This window comes from Corythoichthys intestinalis, chromosome 8, assembly GCF_030265065.1.
Source record: "Corythoichthys intestinalis isolate RoL2023-P3 chromosome 8, ASM3026506v1, whole genome shotgun sequence".
NCBI classification, from domain to species: Eukaryota; Metazoa; Chordata; class Actinopteri; order Syngnathiformes; family Syngnathidae; genus Corythoichthys; species Corythoichthys intestinalis.
Window position 1 is genome coordinate 47,920,066 of NC_080402.1, and position 14,560 is coordinate 47,934,625.

General features: G+C 38.6%; 1 protein-coding gene across 3 annotated transcripts in view; it reads right to left on the minus strand.

Moving 5' to 3' along the window:
• LOC130920524 (protein ELFN1-like) overlaps positions 1–14,560 on the minus strand; it is a 185,325-nt gene that overhangs the window by 89,311 nt on the left and 81,454 nt on the right. The window contains exons 1-2 of one of the 3 annotated variants that reach the window (XM_057843818.1): positions 7,417–8,484; positions 2,536–2,603 (exon numbers count right to left, since the gene is read on the minus strand). The gene's annotated coding sequence lies outside the window, so the exon portion shown is untranslated. Of the gene's footprint in view, positions 1–2,518; positions 2,604–7,416; positions 8,485–14,560 lie in introns of those variants that run through there. The other 2 variants (XM_057843816.1, XM_057843817.1) reach the window with 2 other exon arrangements.

Consider the following 14,560-nt stretch of genomic DNA (forward strand, 5'->3'; position numbering starts at 1 on the left):
AGCATGTCCGTGGCTTGGAATTATTTTGAGGTATCAAAGAAATGTATCAATTATTAAACGAAGGAAAATAAATTTGCTTCATTGCTGCAACACTCTCGTTATGAAGTTTCTTTCCACTGATGTCCCACGTCATATCGAGTACAGTGCATTTGAGCCCGTGCGTGAGTAGTTTGGAGTAAATTTGTATATTGTTGATTAAAGTAATATTTAAATGATCACATGTGCATTTGCTGTGGTTTAGTACAATATGTTTATAGATTGACAACTTCCTCTTTTTCTCTCTATTTTTCAGCAACTTCAACACCCCCCTCTGCCAGTTGACACTTAATTCGGCTGGGAGCGACTTTGCTTGGCTTCGTCGCCGCTAGAACTCAGCCCACTCGCCTGGTTCTTGATTGATTCCACATGTTGCATAAGAAAACGCAAAGTTTTATTTTAAGGAGTAGAGAAATTGTAATAGCCTTGTAAAGAGATTTACTAGTTTCGGTGTAAACGGAATGGCTTTTTGTTGTTGTTGTTGTTGTGAACTACAGTTCTACACAAACGTACATCTAGATCTCATTTAGCTTAGTAAGTGGAGGCGTGAGACCCATTTTTCAAGTGTCCAAAACTTGCAGCGAGTTGCAATTTCTGATGGTGTGCAATATCTGACAGAACACCTGGAACGCATCCTCCGATGAGGTTTCAGAATCGGCACCTTTCAAACTAAATGTCGGGAGCCTCTGGGGTTGTAGAACCAATGCCAAGGCAAAGGGCATTTATCGGAAAAAAAAATAAAATAAAAATAATAATTAATACAAAATTAAAATAAAAAATGAATTATATTCATGTATATTTTTTGGCCTTTCAGTTTTCGTTTTTTTCAGCCAAATGACTCCAGTATTCTGTTTTCAGTTTCGCTTTCGGTACATTCCTAGATTAGAAGATTAGATTACATTCCTAGACTTTTAGAAAATATTAAAAACATCAAATGCCTGTAAATGAAGTTGCCGGATGCCGGCAGACAAAATAGGGCGTGAGTAAAAGAAGCACAATGTTCAAGGGGAGTCACGCTACCATTCACATGAATGCATTCAGTACATATTCATTACATACATCAATATTTCATCCACATGTATGTATGAAAATATGAATCTAGTTAGGTATTGTTATAAAACCCAACATCAGTGGCGTGGGAAGTGGTGCACTGTGGGTGCTGCAGCACCCCCTGGTGTTGGGGAGAAAAAAATTTTAGGGGTAGATTCTTTTTCTTTCTGTTAAAAATAAAAAAATAAAACATTGAAACAATAGCATATCTAATTTTAGGGATTAAATATATATAATTTTTTTTTTTTTTTTCCCCAGCTATCTGGTTACGCTGAATAAGGCGCTATTGGAATGGAAAAGTAACCTGTTGACAGAGGAGGCATTACCATGGCACAAAAACGAATTAGCGACAGTTCCCTCACAAAAATAGCGGAATTTTCTAAAATTCAATTTGATTCCTTCGGCGTCTTCATATAGGTGAGACATGCTTGCATCATAGCCATATTGTTTGTTCTTGCTGTTAAGTTGTGACTGGGCAGAGCGCTGTTAGATATTCTTGTGCAATTAATTTTAGTGTCGTGAAAAGGGGGTGTTAACCGAAACTTATTGGCCCTTTTAGTTTTCAAATGTGTTTGTGTGTCATTGCGCCATCTAGCTGTGGGGATTTGCATTATAATACACGGGCGCTTTTATTTCCAATACAAAAACTCTAACACAAACTGTAGGTGAAATAGAACGCTGTCTTTCTAGTAGCCTAGTAGTAGTACATAAACTATCCGGCATGTGTATATACTGCCATTGTGCATGCCTTGTATGGAGAAAACGGGCGAGCATGACAAATTCAGATCGAAAAGGCTGTTTTTGGAGGGAAATTACTAAAAAAGATCCTCAGCACCCCCTGCTGTGAGTGACTTCCAGCGCCCCTGTGCTGTATATATATTTGTACTGAGACGAAAATGTTAAAAAAAAATGTATGCCTAGAATAAAACAAACACACAAACAAACAAACAAACAAAAAAAAAACGACTTAGCATTGTCAAGTGACAGTAAAAAGCATTTGAATCTGTTCCGATATGCAGATTCTTATGACCTATAGTGTAGCTTTATCAACGGATGCCTCAACTGAGGCTTTGGTTCATCTCCTGTTTTGCTCATCATTATAATTTAAAATCTGAAAAGCCCTCATGGCGTCGTCAACTTTGACCACGCGACATTGAAACGCTGTCAGCGCGCAGCAGGAATAAAGCCTTGATGACTTATTTCAAAGGCAACAAGTCAATTGTATTTGTCACAACATCAAGTGAGAGTTGAAATCATCTGGGAGGGAGGCAGACGCGCGTTAAGCCGCTTTGGCTTCATTGTTATTCCGCCGCTTTATTAAAAAGGCCAATTTCAATTAAAGCCTGCACCTGTTACACTTTGATCACAACTCTGTCACCCGGGGGAGATGCCATTTTATATAGTTTAGTTTTGCTGATCTCTGCTCCCGCACCTGTCCATTCACATTACCTGGCTCGTGCTTCACAGCCGCAGGTGACACTTCCTCACATCTCGTCTTTATTCCATCAGCGATGCCTCTGAAATCACATAAAGCAAAAAAACAATGTCAGTCCATGAAGGCGTGCTGATATTTACTCTTTTAAATGGTGTCGAGGGAGTGCTAAGCAAGTTTCTGAACACTTTTAAATGACTTTGTGTACTGATAGAAGAGGAATGGTGGGTGAAATAAGCAACCCTTAGATACTGTATAAGTCCAAATGAGTTTAGACAGAATGAGGTACAAATTAACTGCTAATTCTGGACCCAAATAAACTCAAAACGAGTAAACGACTGATTGGTATACAGACCAGGAATTCCACAAGCAACAGAGGTCAACAACAAAAACAACACCCTACCGCTAAGGCACACAGTGGGGCATCAATAGAAGCTGTCCAGACCGATGAAATAAAGAATTTTGGTTAGAAGATGAAACATCTTCAACATTCATTTGCCTCAGCTCAACCATGCGAAACGGCAAATTATCATAACCTGGATGACTCAGAAGAAACAAAAACCTTTCTCATACAATATTTATCTATCCATCCCTCCATTTTCAACACTGTTTATCCTGTTCAGAGTTGCTATCCTATCGACAAAAACTTTTGTCATATACTATTTAACCAGCCATCCATCCATCCATGTTCAACTCTGTTTATCCTTTTCAGAGTTGCTATCCTATCTGACTTTGGGATTGGTCGGCAGTCACAGGGAACACAAAGTACTCATTGCATATGTAATGGTCAGTGTTTTATCTTCGATTTAGTTTTATGTGTGATCCTTATGAGGATAACCAAATGTAAACCAGTCAGCAACCCTCAGCCTCTTGAGTGAAGTCCTGGTGTTGCTCGTTGTCTCGTATATTTTGTTTGTACTTTTATTTTTCAGTCTCTTGTGGTACATTGTCTCTTTTCACATTACGTCCTCCCTGTTATCGTAAGTTTTGTTTGTAACTTGTATCCTGATTTTCTGGCAAGAGCGTAGGTTTGCACAGGGACGGTAGGGACATAACACTACCAACTTTTCAGGACGCTCAAATTATCCCCACCAACTTTTAAGCAATCTTATTTGCATTATATAATAAGTTCAGTGGTATAGGTCATTTAGATTGTCTTCCCATATGTTGTAAGGATAGGATAGACCCTACTATTACTAAGTGAATTATTTTCATTATATTCAGACTTACATTTATCTGTTTTTACTTGCTGAATATGCTGTCCAATTTTTTCCCTACAAATGTACATTTGTTTGGCTGATGACATAAGCCCCAACCCCCTCTCTCCCATCCCCCAACAGCAACACAGGCACACTCACACAGCCCCGACAGATTCATGTCGACAACATGCCGCCTCCTCTGCTCCCGTCGAAGAGGAGGGGTATTAGTTTTTTCTTTCAGCAACAACCACTGTAAGTATTTGTATTGGAAAAAACACCTCTAACATTTTTATGACCTTTTTATGATCTTGTAACCTTTTTTGTGACCCGAATTGATCCATATATGTATAACTATACACATATAAACATAACTGCGTCATAACTGCTTTTTAACTGCGCCATACTGCCTTTGAGAAGAGTAACTAAATGTGTGCTCTAGGTGCACACATTCTTTTGGACTGATAATGCAACTTCTTATCAGGTTATGCTCGCCATGCTGACGGGAGTTTTAGCTCATTGCTATGGTAACCAAGATATATGATGCTGCTCAAAAGTGCAACGAGTGAACCAATTATATTTGGACACGAGACTAATCTCCTTAAGAGGTTGGGCAAAACATGTCAAATTTACCATGTTTGGGCAGGCAATATGTCTCCTGAGGGCAGAGGTTGGCCCCCTCTGTTATCACGTGGCATATGCCTATAAGAGCGGACTTTTTCCGGGCCACACCTAGGGTCGGTCAGAGGATTTCATGCGTAGTCGCTCGGCCGGAGTTCCTTGATTGCTCAAACCAGGAACGTTGTGTGGCCCTCCGTTCATTGTCGACAGGTAAGAGCTTGATTTCATTATCATAGGGGAACTCATTGCACTTTGGCGCAGGGATATTTCTAGCTTCGACAACTAATTATCTAGCGCCAAAGTTATGCGTGTTGATGTGTTTTTAACTGCTTTGTAGGGGTTTTTGACAATTCAGACCTAGCGTTGTAGTTATTCTGAGCTATGTTTGTTATTCTGAGTGATGCTTGATGTTGTTTTTGCTTGCTTTTGTGGGATTGTAATCAATTAAACTCCATTTATTCATTTATTTGCAATTTCTAATCAATAAACATTGTCTATTAAGCAAAAGTGTGCCTGTTGCTTACTCACTGCGAACCTTGAAAATTTCGTAAAACAGTATTGTAAAAAGACGTCAATGTTGTGAAGTGGGGGAAACACCACTAATTTTGCTACTGAAACTCCAAACTGCATCAGCATTAGCATAACAATAAACTGTGTGAACTTGATAACCTGCAAAACTACAGCTGTCAGGCCAGCCTCCACAAGGATCAAAAAAGTCAAGCCATTTGTCCCTAATTTAAATCATCGCTTCCATTTTTGCAATATGGTAATGCAACGCAGTGGCTTCAGAGTGCAAGTCCCTTTATCAAAAATCAAAACAAACAAACAAAACAAAAAACGGGAAGCTATCCAAGAATGGGTCCTCTTCTGGGGGACACTGACATGAACACGATCTGACATGAAAAAAAAAAACATATGTGAAATGAAATCACACATCAGAATTTCATTAGAGTACATTGGTACGAGTCTTGGGGCTGTTTAGTACGCCTCAGATGTAGATCAGTCCTTGGATATCTCAGATTTTTTTTCATCCTTTTTTTTTCGCAAATCACTTTTATATGACAATACTTTAGTTTGACACTCGGGGTGCTTCAGTGTCCCCCAGAAGTGGACCCATTCTTGGATAGCACCCCATTTTTGGAATATAGGGACTTGCACTTCTAAATGTTTCTTTAGTAGTTTTTGAAAAGAAAGGTTTGAATCGAACGTTGTATCACCAGAACCAATACACATGAAAGTTAGTATAAGTCAATACAGATTTATTTCGAAATGATCATTTAGCCTTTCAATTAATTAGGTTCATATTCATGAGAAATGTAGCCCTGACCCCCATTCAATAATCTGTGTGGTCTCATTAATGTCCTGTCCCGATCAAGAAGTGTACATGCAGGTTATGCTGTTATATTGTCCCTACCAATGTTGAGACCAAAACTACGCCCTTGTTTTTCGGTATTTAGCATTTTCACATTTACATTCAAATCATCAGAGTTGAAACATGCTGTCTGTACAGAAGTGTGGTAAATGTGCCAAGACACAATTTTTGACATTGCCTTGTTCTTTTTACTATTTGTAAATTCATATATTAAAGACGGTATGTCTGAAATCTCACTAGGTCCCTGAGTCAGTACTACTGATGGACGCACTCCAGTCCTTCTGATTAAAATAAATATGCCCTTGTTTACAAACTGACAAGAAAGCCCACTCATTGCATTGTAAATACCATACATGCAATGTACAGTACAACTTCCATTGTGTATTCACCCCAACATACTGCAACTCCACACAAACATTGTAAAACACACTTTTACAACTTATTGTTATCAACTACATGACTAAGTGATAAGAGACTGCAATGATCACCCTGTGAAAGTATACAAAAGAAGCACATCATTTGGTAAACAAGTGCGTGCCTTGATTTCCTTGATAATATGTATATTTTTTAAACTACACATTTTTCTTCAGAAGACTGCAAAATCCTGCAACAAAAACTGGATAGAGTCTTTGGTGCATCCCTGTAAGAGAGTCACTGCTGATGTTATTAGCAAAATAAAATGTTTGGATGCATTTTGTCTTCTAAGCTGGTGTTCAAACAGCCTGTCAGTGTCTTCTGACTGCAGGGTTATTAAAAAGCATTACTTTTATGACTGCAGCATCCAACTGGGATTTTATGAAGATCAACCTTCTCATAAATCGGACAGCGTGGCCTGTCTGAGTTAAAGTGATCCTCCAGAGAGAATGGGGGGGGAAAAAACACAATTTTCACATTTTATTTCATTTTGGTTTCTGAAATAAGTGTGAAAGGGGGCAGAAGTCATTTTGACACCCCAGGCAGGGGGAACTTTCAGCTTCTGACATACAGAAGTCACTAGATGGATGGTTAGTAGATAATAGTATGTGGGTAGATGGATAGTTAGGTCCTGGGTTGGTATGTAGCAGGTGGACAGGTGAGAGCCCAATAGTATGGATGACCCCGATCGCATAGATTTTTTTGCACCCGAGTGACAATCTGCCAATACCGAGTCCTGATTCGATACTGAAAAAAAGTATCGAATTTTTATGTTTTACCCTGCCGTTGTTGTATGTATTTTTATATGAAGTACTATACTTTTTACAGTACTTTCTCTTCCGCTTTTTCCGGGTGTGTTGCGGAGTATAAAACATATGTATAAAATGTGTATATAAAATATATAAATTAGGCCTGAACGATATTGGAAAAAATTATATTTGTTAATTAACTATTAAGTGTTAATTATCATATATAGCCAAGGCTCCACACTTACTTTTTGCATTGGTTGCACTGGTGCGCCTAACTGTTTACTTAAGGTGCACCAGCACAATATGTAGGTGCAACCCCATTTTTCATTTTATCACCTTTAACCCCATACTTTTAATCACTCTCCATAACATTCATCTTCTGAACTGTCTATCCTCACGAAGGTCGCAGGGATGCTGGAGCCTATCACAGATAACTCCAGGCAGAAGGCGGGGTACACCCTCAACAGTGTTGTTAATAACGACGTTATTTTTTTCAGTAGTGAGTAATCTAATGAATTATTTTTCTCATCTTTGCAATGACGTTACCGTTACTGTGTTAGGGGGGCGTGAGCATCAACCAGACGAGTTGATCGGGCGACGAGGTGGTGGCGTCCACTGGCTTTTAAGGAAGGCTGATTGTTAGTTGCCCCCACCTGTGGCCGCTCCACCCGTCTCAACCTGTAATCAGATAAAAACACGTACACCTTCCCAAGGTGGGTTAGGTGTCAGGAGGGAGGGGCGGAGGCCCTAACATACTGAGGATGTAAAGGCGTGCGTTACTTTGCGTTACTACTTTGGTTGAATGACGCGAGAAAAGTCGTTGAGACACAGAGAGAGAAGAGCGGGAGTGGGAAAGAGGAAGTTATGACGCCTTTGCAAACGCGATGCTACGCTAGTTGGCGCCAATGATACCTGACTGTAGCCGACAGCCTACAAACTACGCCGACATGAGGCTACGCGAGATATCACATGTATATGAACTAGATGCGAAATGACACTCGGCTGCGTTAGCCAATGTATAGAGAAGTAGATGCGAAATGATACACTTGCCAGCATCAGTAAACGGCCGCCATCCTTAAGCAATAGACTTCTCAGAAAGGCTCTGTTGTAGAGAACCTTCCTAGCGAACCTAAGCAACTTTTTATCTACAATACTCCTAAATCGGCAAAATCTTGACTTGAATCTATCTTTAAATGATGAAACAGTTTTAAAACTTTCACGTGTAGAAAGTAGACAGAAGGGAACTCATGCAATAACGAGAGCAATTTTAACGGTTGATTCACAACATTAAATGACTTCCAAGCATAGCAAAAGTTACTATTTAGTTATCGTAATATCCACAATACGCCTGTGTCTAGTTAAGTTTAGAGTAAAGATTTGAGCTAGGGCAACTGTCCCAAAAACCCTTTGAACTTCATATAGTGTGACCTATTTTTTTTATTTTTTTTTTGTATGGGAAAAAAAAACCATGAAAAGTAATTAATTATTTTGCCAAGAAACTAATTACTCTTACATTCAGGTAACTGAATTACTAACTCAATTACTTTTTGGGAGAAGTAATTTGTAACTCTAATTAATTAATTTTTTAAAGTAAGATTAAAAACACTGACCCTCAACAGGTTGCCAGCCAGTCGCAGGGCACATACCCATCCACGCACCCACACACACCCACACACACATAAAGAGAATACAGAGTGTTCAAGCAACAAACCATGCATGGTTTTTTGGAATGTGGCGGAACCCGGAGAAAACCCATGCAGGAACGGGAAAAACATGCAAACTCCACACAGGAAGGCCAGAGCCGGGATTGTACCCACAATCCGAGGACTTTAAGGTGGACATGCTAACCGCTGTCCCACCGTGCCGCCTTCATAATGTGAATTATTTCTAAGCAAGAGTACCGTAGAAAAATCATCTTTATCAAATGCTTCATTGAGTGAGTCCACTCAAATTCATTCCTTTGATGCTTACACTGCCAAGAACAGCCTCTCACTTACACAATGAATGAGTTGCCACAGCACACTTCAGACTGTGTTTGTACCAAGCTTAACAATGATTAACACATGTGCCTTTGATCGTAGATTTACTGAGGATTCTCTGGCCAGATAAAAACTGCAAAACTGTCAAACATCGTTAACTTCAAGTACCAAACACGAGCTGCACTAGTGATCATGAAAAACGTTTTGGTTACACTGCTTGGCTGGAGGGAGGGTGAGTGGCTGTACGAGCATGAAGCAGGAAAACATAATTTTTTCATTTAAAAATCAGATCATTTTCACCCAATTCCAATTCCCTGATAAATGGCATCATCGGCCTGATTTCCGATCAAGTGATCGGACCGGGACATCCCTACTCATAAGGTTATTAAGAAGGCAATTGTGGGGAAAGTGGATCAATAGGAGAGTATGTAGGCTACAGTAGATAGCTAGGCAGGTAGAAGTAGGTCACTTAGGCTACCTTCATAGGGGTTAGGTCTTAATGCACAATTCCGATTTTTTTGTCATATCTGTTTTTGTGGCATGCCCGCTCAGACTGCCTTTGTCCGTTGAGCCCATTCAAGTATTATGCATGAGCACTAATTCGCAGACCGACATGCACCGAGCAAACTGACCCGCATGCGCAGATGCATCAAAACAAATAACGACGCACTGTGCGTGCATGACGGATAAGCCTTATGTGTCAGTTTGCCTCGACTCAGCCATGTAAGCAATACTGAAATATAGCTCATTTGGCGCATAGTAAGAAACAGAGCATTATCAGGCTTATCCTTTTCTTCATTGTTTTTTAAAAACTGTGGTCAAGACAGCCTCATGCATAATAAAAGCCGAGTTCAAGCTAGGCGCTAACACTAATGAACAGCTACATCGCTGTCGTCGTGCATGCTGCTCTCGCTCTTTGCTGACCTAATGGCTGCATGAATTCCGATTTGGGAGACTTCACAGTTCAGACTGCCGCCACATTCTGGGTATAATGTGGCCCAGATCAGATTTAAACCACAAGAGAAAGTGACCCAGATCGTATTTGAAATAGTCCACTTCTTTGCGGCTTCTCACATTCAGACCATCAAATTAATGCCTCACTCAAGACCTGCGGTCTGAACCTAGCCTAAGTAGTTGGTCGGTAGGTTGGTCAGAAGCAAGTATGTAGTAGTTAGGTAGATGGAGAAGTAGGTAGCTACTGTAAGTACAGTATTGGTCCTTAGGAATTGAAATAGGAATCAAGGATGGTTGGTTGGTCAGAACAAAGGAAAAACAAATGAGCAAATAGTTAATTATCAATGTCTGTAAAATAGGTCAGTCCGTGAAGTGATGGGGAGGAACGCTGAACTGTTGGTCAGTCAGTGAGATGAGGGACGTTAGTAGTTTGGTTTTGCTGTAGAAAGGAGGTTACTTTTTGAAAGGTCGATAGATAAGATCAGATTGTTGGCCAGTAGTTTTGGCAAATGGTAGTTGGAAGGAAGAGTAGGTAAGTAGCTAGGTGGACATGTCATTTGGTTCGTGGTTAACTTGTACAGGAATATATATTAATATTTCTCATGAAAGCCCATTTGAATTAGGGTTTTGCAAAGCAAGTGTTCGTTAGGATTTTGGGATTATAAATTCATTTTGATACGTACCCCTTTAAAAAAAAATACAGACAAGAGCTAATCTCCTAAATGATTTAGTATACGAATAAAAACAACAACACATAATTAGTGTTGGGATTTGGGGTTAGGAACTCCTCTGAAAAATGTTCTGTTTTCTTGCTGTGAATTTAACCCACCGTGAATTTAAGCACAAGTTGAGGTGGTGAAACGTCCCCCCGGAGGCACTGTGCAGTAACTTACCCCCATGTTGTTACAGTATGTTATGTTAACACTCTTTGTAGTTTGTATCCAGCAGCTCACCATTAAAACGAAACAGGGTGATTGAAAGAATTTGCATCAAAGCACATTCTCATACACATTGCACCTTCGCATGCCGTTAAGGGAGCTAGTTTTGGAGCTCTTTTGCACTAGAGTGTGTGTGTGCAGATGTGCCAAGAATGTGAGTAATGTATGTAATCTGTATGGCACAAATAGTGTTTTTCACCTTACCGCAATGTTCCCTTGAAGAAAAATGTCCCCACACCAAAGGTGAGATTCACACACGTATCAACTAGTGTAAAGTGTATATGTTACATCATCAACTATGACATTATCACATCTGTGTAAATGAGCGCAGACTACATTTGTCCCTAAGGTTGCCAACCGTCCCTTGAAAAACAGAATCGTCCCGTATTCAGATAAGAGTATGCGTGCCATAATAAGCTTACAAGGGACACGCTTTGTCCCGTATTTTCATGATATTCGAAAATTGTGTTTTAGTTCTAGAATGAACGAATAATGGTATGGTGCTTTTCAAGAATATGTAGGCGAATGTATTCCCCCGTTCTCTTGCTGTCTGACCAATGAGTTGACAGATCAATGACTATCTCGCTCATCTCATTGTTCGAGGAGGCACTGGCGTTGGCCACGAGGAAAACGGAAGACAACACAAGAATGTGGGAGAAAAGCGGTTTGAATGAAGTGCCAGTAAAAAGCATGTTCAAAATGATGATTACCATATTTTTTGGACAATAAGTCACAGTTTTTTTCATTGTTTGGCAGGGGGTGCGACTTATACTCAGGAGCGACTTATATGTGAAATGATGAACACATTATAATATCAGTTCACATGTTATTTTGGTGTTTTGGAGTGACACTGATAGTTTGGTCAACTTGTTAGCATGTTCTTTATGTTATAGTTATCTGAATAACTCTTAATGGATGTTACGTTAACATACCTGCCACGTTCTCATTTGGTTGTTCATGCGTCATGTAACATTATCATACTGTACACTTATTCAGCATGTTGTTCTCTATTGTATTTTTATTTTAAATTGCCTTTCAAGATGACATATCTGTTCTATGTGTTAGATTTGATCAAGTAAATTTACCCCAAAAATGCGACTTGTACTTCGGTACGACTTAATATATGTTTTTTTCCCTCTTCGTTGGGCATTTCATGGCTGGTACGACTTATACTCAGGTGCAACTTATAGTCCGAAAAATACGAGATTTGTTTTCTTGTTCTCCTCGGTGTACTTTATTTTGACTATTTGTATTATATTTTTGTGTTCAATTTCGTTTGCATTTCCTCATTATATTTGGAGTGATCTTTTGCAAAACTGTTATTTCTGAGAGGGCTTTGAACACACCTAAATTGTTACAAAAATGAACCTCTGACTTAATGTTTGCACATTTTCAAAAAAAAAAGTGTTTTTAAAAACACACATACACACACGCGCAAAAGGCTTAAATTATACAGTTTTAAATTCAGCATGACATGTTTTTTTTTTTTTAATGCATTTTTTTTATTAAAATACATTGCTGCTAAGTATTGTTTTTCATGCCTTTATATCACTCAAATATGTACATGATTAATTCAGTTTTGAGTAAAATTATTATGATTTTAGAATTATAATTTAAAAAATCACTTTTCACAGACAAAAAAATAAAGGGTAATGAGGTATCCCTTACATTTTTTTCCCCAGGGACTTGGCAACCCCAATTTTTCCCTATAGTGAATTCCACATTTCCACACGCGCACTTCTTTTTTTAATTGAATATGCATATTAATAGTGTACACATATCGTCATTGAGATGTAGCCTTTGGGCCTGTGCGTGGGCGTGCATGCGTGTGTGCGCTACAGGCGCTATTGTGGAGCTAAATATTAGGATAAATGAGGGAACATGCACACTCTCACATAATATGTTATGTTGTTATGTTATGTTATGTTATGTTATGTTATGTTATGTTATGTTATGTTATGTTATGTTATGTTATGTTATGTTATGTTATGTTATGTTATGTTATGTTATGTTATGTTATGTTATGTTATGTTATGTTATGTTATGTTATGTTATGTTATGTTATGTTATGTTATGTTATGTTATGTTATGTTATGTTATGTTTGAATGTGTCTTTCTTGTTTTGGCACTACCTTCCCTTTCTTGTTTTGGCACTACCTTGGCCTTCCACATATTATACAGTATCGGGACATTTGGCTAAAATTACTTGGACGCTGTACGTGTGTGTCTGTGTGTGTCAGTATGTGGGGGTGGGTGCACGCGTGCCTTTCATTCAAATGCTATTTAGCCAGCCAATTAAACGGTAGCCACAGCAGGTGAGCCCTCAGCTGCTGGCCAATCAATGAGCTTAATCCTATCTAATCAACCAATTAAGATTTTATTATCGGCTCGCCATTTCTCACATTTTTCCCCCTCAGCAAAGCATGGGGTAAACGAGAATGTAAACACTGCCTTTATCTTCATTTACACAATTACAAATGGAAGAAGGCGTTTAGTAACATTTTAAAGGTCTAGCAAAACAAAAATGACAGTAAAAGAATATCATGAATACACTTCATTAAGCATTGTGCATTCTTATTTATTTTCTTTTTGTGTGCTCTTTTTCTTTCAGTTTGTTCTAGATACTCTCAGCTTTACTCCTTATTTATTAGTAGTTATTTCCACTGCTTGTCTGTTTTCTTGGTTCTCTATTAATTTCCATTTAGTTGCCTTCTCTGTAACTCTGTTTTAGTCTTTTATTTGTACGTTTTCCTTTTGGTTTGTGCTGCCTTATTTTCTTATCATTATCGCCTTCCTGTACACGACCCCTTGTAGGCTACTTCTTAAAGGCAGTTTAATAGGCAAAAACAATCTCAACTTAGATTTGAATCTGACAGCCTGACCGTTGCTGTTTCTAACAATATATTGTTAAACAAACTGTGCTTATAACAAGATATAGTGATCCCTCATTTTTCACGGTTAACGTGGGCCACAACCCGCCGCGATAAGTGAAAAACCTCAAAGTAGCGCCCCCCCCCCCCCCCCCCAAAAAAAAAAAAAAAAAAAAAACGTGTGTGCTAAGTATATTTATTCAGATTTAGCTTTGGGAAGAGATACATACAAGTTTTTTTTCCGCTTTTTTTCCCCCACAGTGATATTAAAAAATATATATGTATATATATATATATATATATATATATATATATATATATATATATATATATATATATATATATATATATATATATATATATATATATATATATATTATTATTATTATTATTATTTTTTTTTTAATAAATGTTTTTTAAGCACTTCAAATATAATAATTATGATAAGTTTTAAACGTGTTACTGTCCACCGAATTATTTTTAAAGAAGAATAAAGTTGCAGCAGAAAAATGCTTGGCTTTATTAAATGCTTCATTGAGTGAGTCTACTCAAATCCACTCGGAGCTGCTCATTTGCACTCAGTGAGTTGCCACAGCTTCTGAAGTTCGTGACTCTGGAAAGATCCAACACATTCATCTGTCAGTCATCGTTAACTTTAATAAACAATTCCAGTGCAAGTGCACTGCCTCCCTGACAAACAAAGAGCAGGGAGAAGGAGGGAGGGAGGGAGTGAGAATACATGATCGGCTCGGGACAGCTGATCTGTAATTTAAATGTTCTTTTTTTTTTTAATTGAAAAAAAAATCCGCGATGGACTGAGGGCGTGAGGTTTTAAGGGCAAAGTAGCGAGGGATCACTGTACTTTGAATCACGAGCAACACTCTTGACTAGGAGTGGGAACCCCTTTGTACCTCACGATACGATACAAAGCTCACGATTACGATATTGC